We start from the raw sequence: 10,578 nt of genomic DNA on the forward strand, positions 1-10,578 counted from the left end.
AAATTCTAGTTTAAAAAATAGAAGCGCTCGTAGCTCGGTATATGTGACACAAATTAATCATTTTTCATCAGAAACCATTGATACTCATATGAAACATAGATACGCTATACACAAATCAACCAACGATATCTATTTTTAAAATGTAACTATATATTCTAATTGAAAATTAATTATATTTTATTCGGAATAATTTTAGAGACGATATCGTGTAAACGCGTTTTTTAAACCTGAAAAAAAAATATATACAACACAATTCGTGATATCTTATCGCGATAATGATCCTTACTTCCTTGCAAAAAGTTTTATAATCGCGTGCACGGTAATTTTGTTCCTCCAAGTCGCTGATACCGTATCGATTTTGACGCATCTGCGTGTTCATCTCGAATTATATACGCTAGTTGCTCTACTTGCTACGAATAAGCAATATACATGATTCTATTATAAATATTTCTGTTATCTGTGAAATCTTTACAATGTTTCGTAAGCAATTATTATTTTGCATTTTTACAAGACGTAGGTAGGTACACTATTTTATTCGTTTATTCTCATCGTCCAATGGGCACGGCTAATATCGGCCGGACTGAGATTAGACGCTGAACCAACAATACGTGAATCCAAGGGACGGAAGCATTAATACGACCAAGATCTAAGCTATGCTGGCTACTATTGAAAACAATAACAAGAAATAGCTCTGTTACAACGCTTAAGCAGCTGAATTAATTTAGATGTAATTTGGAAATTGAGTAAAATGAAGTGTGACGGTTGTGTGCTACAGCACGGTTAACCTATGATACTCTACCTACAGTTACATGATGCAAGGTTTTAAAGGTTCAGCTTATATAAAACTGTAATAGAAAGAGAAAGAAAGAGAAAAGTCGCTTCGAAGAGAAATAACACTTTTTCTTTCACTCATTCTCCTGTAAGCCGCGTAAACGAACTTCTTCCTACAAATCTTGTTTTTTTTTTAGAGGTTGGGGGGGGTGTCTTTACCGTGTTGGAGATGATAAGACTCACCAAAGTATAATTACAGTAACATGAATAGTTTACTACCACAAACACAAACACACAAAACACATTTTCATTTATAAAATAATGTCTGTTTATTGTGTTTGTAAGTATAATACTCAAATGTATTTTTTTTTAAGTTTCATTATTATAGAGTCGAGAGAATTTCGTATACAATCGTACTTTTGAAATACAAAACGAACAATATAAGTAGCGGTATTCACAACAAAAGCTCATAAGCACTGTAGCCATTATTGTTATTACTTTGCTTGTTGTACTTTCTCTTCGTGATCTAAAACAAACATTATTTTAATAATGTATACAACAGCCATTGTGACACGGAGCTTCACTCGTATTTTAGGGATCAGTCATCAGAATTTACGAATAAAAAGTATCCTATGGTACCTATAGTACTTTCATTGGGGTTCAACGCTACTAATAAATTTCATCAACAACAACAAAAGCAACAACAGCTGTAAATTTCCCACTGCTGGGCTAAGGCCTCCTCTTCCTTTGAGGAGAAGGTTTGGAACATATTCCACCACTCTGTTCCAATGCGGATTGGGGGAACACACATTTGGCAGTATTTCCATGACATTAGACACATGCAGGTTTCCTCACGATGTTTTCCTCCACCGCCGAGCACGAGATGAAGCATGAGATATAAACACAAATTAAGCACATGAATATTCAATGGAGCTTGCCTGGGTTTAAACCTGCAATCATCGGTTAAGATGCACGTGTTCTAACCACTGGGCCATCTCGCCTCATCAAATCATAAAATTTGTTTCAGTGGTTTGGACAGAGTAACTTTCGCTTTGAAAATATGACATAAACAATAGGTTATTTAAATATTTTGAAAACATCAAACTAGTACAGTAATCTATTAAGGAGTAAGGATCGAACCTGTAATATTAACAGCTAGTCGCCTCGAATACCACTAAGCTATTACGACTTAATTCGTTTTATTACTCCTCTGTATTCTTATTTCAAATAAAAATACATCCTCCCATTTGAATGTAAAATAAAACGATTGTGGGACAATTAACTCTTTCGAAAGAGCTTATCTCCGTACTTAATTAAGAATTTTAATTGGATATACACAAATATTACTTAATAAAATGGATGAAACGAGTACGTTTCCCGCGTTTTGATATGTTTTATTTTCAATACTTCGCGAACAACTTTTAGTATAAAATAAATTATTTTATATTTCTTACGCAATCGCATAACATTTAAGATGTATATATTTTTTAAATATACTAATAATACTACTAACTATATTATAATCGTATGTGACTATATTTGACGACCTCCGTGGTCGAGTAGTACTCCGAGGTCCCGGGTTCGATTCCCGGCCGAGTCGATGGAGAAAATTCATTAGTTTTCTATGTTTTCTCGGGTCTGAGTGTTTGTGGTACCGTCGTTACTTCTGATTTTCCATAACACAAGTGCTTTAGCTACTTACATTGGGATCAGAGTAATGTATGTGATGTTGTTGTCCAATGTTGTCCAATTGAACAATATATTTCTCATGACTAAAAACCATAATATGAATGTTTTTTTCTGTAACATTTAAAAAACTGTAATAGATACCTAAATCGGGATATATATTTATTTAAATATTATGTTAGTTTTATGGTGTAACATAAGCTAGTTCAATGCTCCAGTAGAAAACTTATGAAGGTGGTTATCTTGAGTTCTAATCAATTGTTTGTGTCATGATCTTCAACAAGAAACTATAGAGAAAAAATCGATAGTGCAGCATGACACATCTATTCATATAATAAAATTGGAGTGTCTGTTTGTAATATTAAAACAGCCCTTTTTTACTCAATGCACATGTTCGTATACACGGTACGTATACCAAAATAATATTTTTTTACAATTTTTGTCCGTCTGCCTGTTTGTTCCGGCTAATATCTGGAACGGCTAATATAATTATATATATAATAAAATAATTTCCTTTTTTTGTTATATTCAAACGCGTTCAAAGTCTCGGGCACAGCTAGTCTATCTATACGCATATATACCTATATCCGTAACAACGACAACTCTGTACTAGGGATTAATCCCTAGTAGGTACTAAACATTCATTACATATTATATTGCCAAACAAAAATACTTAGTATTTTTGTAATTCTGGTTGAAAAGTGATGCCAGCGTAAATGGACGCACATCTCCTTAATTTTGTGGTGGGTTGATGTAAAATATTAATAAATAAATAAAATAGGCGATTCAATCACGTAATATCAGGTGGAAAAGACACTCATTCCTATCAATTAAACAAAATACACAATAACCCAATAATTTAAAACCTATTAAGAAATATCAGACACGGGTAAAAAGACATTACGACATTGAGGCACAGGAGTACATTACTGATAACATTTTCTAAGAGTAAACTCTACAGGATGCAGTGACCAGGCTTGCGAACTAATGGCACAGAATAGGAAAGCCTGGAAGGTGGTGCGAAGTGTAAAGGAGAGGTCACAACCCTCAGTAATGAGGAGACGACTAGGAAGAATATCTTCTACATTAAAATCAAACTGTTTATCCACCTCTGCCTCAAGCCCGTAAATTATGTATTAACAAACAAACGTAACTGACGTATATAATATCAGTATATATAAAGTCAATAGTTATGTATATATAGTGTTTAAAAGGAAATTATCTTATTACGATTCTTACTCGCTCACAACATAATTGAGTCGGGTTGCTCAAGCAGCTACATTACGATCGGCCGTAATGCATTTTCCGGATATTTAAGTAATGAGCACGATGATTTTCTACGCCTAAGTATTCAAACACAGTTATTATGTTTCGTATATTATATACATAAACTAGTTACAACCATCGACACCAAATCTATTTATTTTTGTCAGAATGATTACAATTACTTTTAATACCCGGATAAAATGTAACGTAGGAAAAAATCACAGCAATTCCTTGAAACGTTAACCGAAACAATATACATACGTATTTGGGGTAAGGCTTTGTGCAAACCGTCCGTGTGGGTACCACCCACTCGTCAGATGTTCTACTGCCAAACTACATTACAGATTGTTGTGTTCCGGTTTGAAGGGTGAGTGAACCTGTATAACTACAGTCACAAGGGACATACAGTAGCGTGCAAAAGTTTTGGGCCACTGGGATTTTTCCATTTGATTGAAAAAAGAATTTTTTTTTCATTGGTCTATCGTTTAAAATATGTAAGATAGTTCGAATATAGACGAAAACATCAAACATTTGATTGGTTCGTAGCATATTTTACGTGTACTACGTAAAATAACTGATATCGATGTGCAAAAGTTTCGGGCCACTACACGCCTCGGCTTTGTTCTCCCGGTTTGTTTAATTGTTTATGCCTGCTGGTGTCAAAAAATATTCTACAAAGGAAAAGTAGCCATCTTGTGGCCACGATGCCGAAACACACGAACATTCAGGTTCGCGAAATTGTAATTAAGCTTTCTTCAGAGGGAAAAAGCTCACGTTTTATTGCAGGGGCTTTATCAGTTGGTAAAAGTACTGTGAATCGTATTATTTCCAAATATAAAACAACTAACTTATTGTGTGATAAAAAACGCAGCGGTAGGCCGCGAAAAACTTCAATTCGTATCGACAAAATTATAAGAAGAAAGTGTGTTGCCGATCCGCGAAAAACTGCAGCTGATATTACACGTGAATTACGCAGCGAAAATCTAGCCAATATTAGTCGCAGTACGGTGTCTCGACGCCTGAAAGACGTGGGACTGATTGGACGTATTGGCGTGAAGAAACCACTGATTAGCAAAAAAAATAAGAAGGCTAGGTTGGACTTCGCAAAACAATATCAACACTGGACAGCATCAGATTGGCGGAAAGTGCTATTTTCTGACGAATCGAAATTCCAATTGTTTGGAAGCGATGGTCGGAAGTACGTAAGACGTCCAACAGGTACTAGATATCATGTAAGGTATCAGACTCCTACTGTGAAACACGGTGGTGGGAACATCAAAGTTTGGGGAGCATTTTTTGCTGATGGCGTTGGTCCGCTGGTGGAAATTCAAGGTAATATGGACGCTGTAATGTATAAGACTATTCTGGTAGACCACATGCTTCCATTTGCGACAAAAAATTTGCCTCGTGGTTGGATTTTTCAGCAAGATAACGATCCAAAACACACTTCGCGTCTTGTCAAAAATTTTTTTAGGAGCCGAAAAGTCCGTGGTGATTGTGACGGCCAGGGTAGTAGGCCGTCACAATCACCAGACTTAAATCCCATCGAAAACTTGTGGCAAGACCTAAAGGTTCGGGTTGGAACGGAAAATCACTCCAATAAGACAGAATTGTGGAATAATTTGCGAAAAGAATGGGAAAAATTGCCAAAAGACCGAATCTCACAGTTAATTGACTCAATGCCTCGTCGGTGCGCTGCCGTCATCGCTGCCAAGGGCATGGCAACAAAGTATTAAGTCATATAATTAAATAGAAAACATTTATCCTTAATTCACCTTTGTTATTTTTGGTTTTTGATTTTTTATTTACATAATATCGTGTGACCCGATACGTTGAACAGTTATTAATAGAAATATTTTGAAAAAAAAAAAATGTTATTTGAGAATAATATCAATTATAAATCGTTATTTTCGAAAATAAGTAAATATCTGTTATAATAGGCTGTTTTTATTTATTTTACCTTCGTATTGCTGTGCAATATTTATAAAAAATAGGATGGCCCAAAACTTTTGCACGCTACTGTATATTACTTCCAAAAGCTGGTGGTTAATATTTCTAACAGCTCCAATGTCTATGGGCAGTGGTGACCACTAACCACCAGGTGGCCCATATGCTCGTCCGTAAACCTCTACCATAATTAAAAAAAAATTAATAAGGTATAATTGAATTTAAATTTTATATTATTATTGTCCATGCAGTCTTATCCCATACAAGACAAACAAAGAGAGTTTTACGTTAAAATACGAGATATATGTTTAATTTAACAAAGGCGAATGGCAGTAACAGGAAACAGTCGTTTATAATATTAGTGGTGACGTACATTCGACGATTGATTGGCGAAGTATCGATTACAATTGGGTTTTAATCTAATGAACGCGAATTCAATTGTAACTGAAAACAAATTGGATGAACTTAATCGTGTTTATTATGACCGTCTATTTGCTATATTATATTATTTGACAAACGATGTATATTTGGTAATTAATAGATACAAATAACACCACATATAAACATCACACAAAAACTTCACCAAACCTGGGAAGATGTTACGTTCTTTGTGTCTATAGTTACACTTGCTCACTCGTATTTACTAAAACACTTACGTATTGGGCGATTAGCCCTTGAACGATCACAGAGGCGTGCAATGGGAGAGGCTATGTCCAGCAGTGGACGAGAATGGGCTGATTGATTGATACGTATTAACTCAAACATATCAAAACTAGGTATTGCTGCTAGAATACACGACGAATGGATCCGTCAAGTTTCTACTTCATGAATTTCAGAGAACGTTGCGATATATAGCCATAGTGCATAATCATTGCCGTTTTCATATAGAATAAAATAAAACAATGAAAGCATAAAACCAGTATTATAAAACGCATAACAATTTTACATCACAATTAATCATACGAGTTAGCAATCGAAGAACCATAGTTAATTTGCCGGCACGATAATTCGATCGGACGATAAGACTACATCAATCAAGACACGGTAATAGTTCGAAAGTAAATTATCTTCATACATAATACTCAGTGCTGGCATGCGTTATTAAATGAATACATTTTGAGTGAGTTTATTTAAATAAAAAAAGTAAAAAAGACATTGTATGTATTTTCACCAACTTCTAAAAAGGAGGTAATCAGTTTGACATGTATCTATTGCAACATTGTTAGAATTTCATTACATTTGGGTATGATGATACATTTACGACCTCCATGGTCGAGTGGTGTATACACCGGTTTTCATGGGTACGCCACTCTGAGGTCCCGGGTTCGATTCCCGGCCGAGTCAATGTAGATTACCATTAGTTTTCTATGTTGTCTTGGGTCTGGGTGTATGTGGTACCGTCGTTACTTCTGATTTCCATAACACAAGTGCTTCAGCTACTTACATTGGGATCAGAGTAATGTATATGATGTTGTCTCATTTATTATTATTTAGGTTTCCAAACACGTGTGCTCAATTTCTTAAGTTGTATGTTAAGTTCTATATTTGTATGTTTGTCTAGGAATTTCTCAAAAACCAAAAGTCGTATTGAGTTGATCATTTTTAATCCAACTTAGGTACACTTCAATTCAGGGAACAGTGTAAGTTGCATTTAAATCGATCAAGTAGTTTCCTAGATGTTTTTTTTTTTTTTTTTATATATTTAGCTATTGCTAATTTTGAAGCCGTAAGTAAGTTTTATTCTGTATAAATTATTACTTTTTTTTTTGATCGTTGGTACAAGTTTACCTAACGTAACGTAATGTAACTTATTCACAGCAAATCCAAAACTTCCACTCAGAAGCTGATACTATAAAACACAAGTATAAACGCAAACCCAAGAGGGTACAGTTGTTTCTAAAATCAGACGCTAGACTAACGATTGATTTTATTATGGTCAGAAGCAGTGTTTGAACACGGACCCCGAACCTCAATCGGCAACCCAATAAGCTAGCTACTAGATCGTCAGGCATCATTAAATAAGCGAGAGACTTTTATTATAAAAGAAAACGTACAACAACAACAGCCTGTAAATTCCCACTGCTGGGCCAAAGGCCTCCTCTCCCTTTGAGGAGAAGGTTCGGAACATATTCCACCACGCTGTTCCAATGCGGGTTGGTGGAATACACATGTGGCAGAATTTCTATGAAATTTGTCACATGCAGGTTTCCTCACGATGTTTTCCTTCACCGCTGAGCACGAGATGAATTATAAAGACAAATTAAGCACATGAAACAGCGGTGCTTGCCTGGGTTTGAACCTGCAATCATCGGTTAAGATGCACGCGTTCTACCCACTGGGCCATCTCGACTCTGAGAAAAAACACAACGTGCAAGAATTTCAACGCCGTCAAAAGAAAACATTGTAATAGCATATTAAGTCTTCTCATATTTTTCAACGGCAAGTAAAGCTATAATTAAAACAAACAAATGTTCCACGTCACCGGGCACGCGCTGTCAACGTATTTCATCGTTATTATTTCCCGGGTTAGTCATTTCCACATCAATTATTCACGTGGATAATCGCTGTAACCTATACGCAATTTTGTTTCACGACAGCGACAAATACTACAAACGACCAATTGCTTGTCAAGCTGAGAGGTTCCAGTGGTTAATTTTATGAAACATGAAATTTTAAAATGTATTTCAGAAAAGTAGGATCGACTTGCCCAATCTCCAAATATAACAATAACTATAACTACATGATGTAATCATAAATCGACTTTTAAGTAGTCTAATATTTTTCATTTCATTTTACCTAGGACTTTAAAAAATATGTTAAATATGCAATTATTTTCATTACTTTTTAGTGCATTTTTTTTGCTTTAAAATAGTGTTTTGTTTGAAGTCGGTTTTTCTTTTTGTTAATTTTTTTATATATTCAAATAAATAAATTCTATTATCGACTGTGGTGAAACAAGATTCAAATATGAAGTTATTTATTCGTTTGGACATTTTCCTATATGTCTGTATCAGCTTTCATTACGGTCGTTTGAAAAAATGCAGTATTATATACACAATTAACGTTTGCATCAAATTTACTAATTTAATATTAGTCATTAACCGGATACAGATCATCGCAATGCAACAATATTTTGTTGCATTTTAAAAGCTAGTGAAACAGTCAACGACAACAATTAAGTAATAAAAGTACTAAACGAAAACTAGTTTACACGATTATTATTCGATTAAATTCAATTCGATTATTATTTGCATTGCCGTTATTTCGATATACGTACGGATGATCTAGACAAAGAGACATATCGAATTACTCGTCCACTTCATAAATAAAAAACAATAAAGAAAATTGTATTAGCTAATCATTAGCTAATCAAAACTAATATTTGCGTGCTCCACATTACTTGCCACTGTCATCATTAGCTTTTATTATTTCCTATTACATCCATTAACTAGCTGTCGCCGGCATCGATACACTACAAATTCCAATATTGTTAAGCGACTTACTTGCTATCTTTAGTTAAAATTTACAAAAAAAATTATCATTACATAGTTACTTGGTGGTAGGTGCTAGCCCGTCTGGGTAGGTACCACCCACTCATCAGTTCATTCTTCCGCCAAATAACAGTACTCAATATTGTCGTGTTCCGGTTTGGAGGGTGAGTGAGCCAGTGTAATTACAGGCATAAGGGACATAACATCTTAGTTCCCAAGGTTGGTGGGACAGTACGATGTAAAGAATAGTTAATATTTTTTACAGCGTCATTGTCTATGGGTGATGGTGACCACTTACCGTCAGGTGGCCCATATGCTCGTCCGCCAACCTATACCATAAAAAACATAGTATTTTAACATTTTTTATTAAAACATGTATTTTGTTATATATTATTTGTATTATTTAAAAATTAATTTTTAGCTGTTTAAGAATAAAACATGCTTGTTTGCACCAACCCGTTTCCCACAGACAAATTCTTACTCTAAAGGGTTGTCTGTAAGAGATTGCTTTAAGCAATAAGACCGCCTTTGCACGCTTCTCTTTTGTTATATGTTCTTGTAATGTTATGTACACTGTATCTTTTGCTTTTTGTGTGCAATAAAGTGTTTATAAATCAATAAATAAAATAAACATAGTATAAAACAATGTCGCTTACCGCTGTCTGTCCCTATGTATGCTTAGATCTTTAAAATAATAAGATAGTGTAAGGCTATAAAATATTTTAAATATAATATTTATAAATAATCATTAAATGTTATATAACTTCTAGCTGTTGAGCTAAATTCAGTCACAGAATTATATGAATGTAATGAATACTTTTTGGTTTGACATTTTTATAAATAAAAGTAGAAATAGAATGTTATTAAATTTGACATGGGAATTGTTAATCTGCCTTTAAATACGGAAGATAATGGATGATTGTAAAGAAAACTGTAAAAATAAATTTTGTAAACCATATTAAATATTGTTAATTATTTGATGTTCCTGTTTATCTGAAGCTGGGTCTACAATAGTTTTTCGAGAGGAAGGTTTTTGTATATTGTACATGTACAATATAGTAAAGAAACAAGGAACATTCTTTAGTATATGTTATAAATCAAATTCACAATCAAATGTTAAAAACGAGCATTAAAAAAAATCTTGCTTTTACATTTAAATTGATTACATTACTAATAAAAAAATACTCTATGGAATAACATTAGGACATAGATTCGATTGGCACTATTCTCAGTAGTAATCTACGTACATTCCGAAATATATTAACATTCAATTTAATCCTGTAAGATGATCGTCTAAAAGTTCAATAAGAGAAGAATAAGCACACGACGACATTATCGCTATTCAATTACACAATTATTTTGATGACTTTCATACTTTTTTTTTTTAATCATTTTGACAATCTTATGCTTAGCATAC

The 10,578-nt window shown here is 34.0% G+C and overlaps 1 protein-coding gene across 2 annotated transcripts in view; it reads right to left on the reverse strand.

Annotated features, from left to right (window-relative positions):
* The window catches only part of LOC124539418 (homer protein homolog 2), a 45,521-nt gene that overhangs the window by 5,359 nt on the left and 29,584 nt on the right, over nt 1-10,578 (reverse strand). The window lies entirely within an intron of this gene.

Source organism: Vanessa cardui, chromosome 22, assembly GCF_905220365.1.
Source record: "Vanessa cardui chromosome 22, ilVanCard2.1, whole genome shotgun sequence".
NCBI classification, from domain to species: Eukaryota; Metazoa; Arthropoda; class Insecta; order Lepidoptera; family Nymphalidae; genus Vanessa; species Vanessa cardui.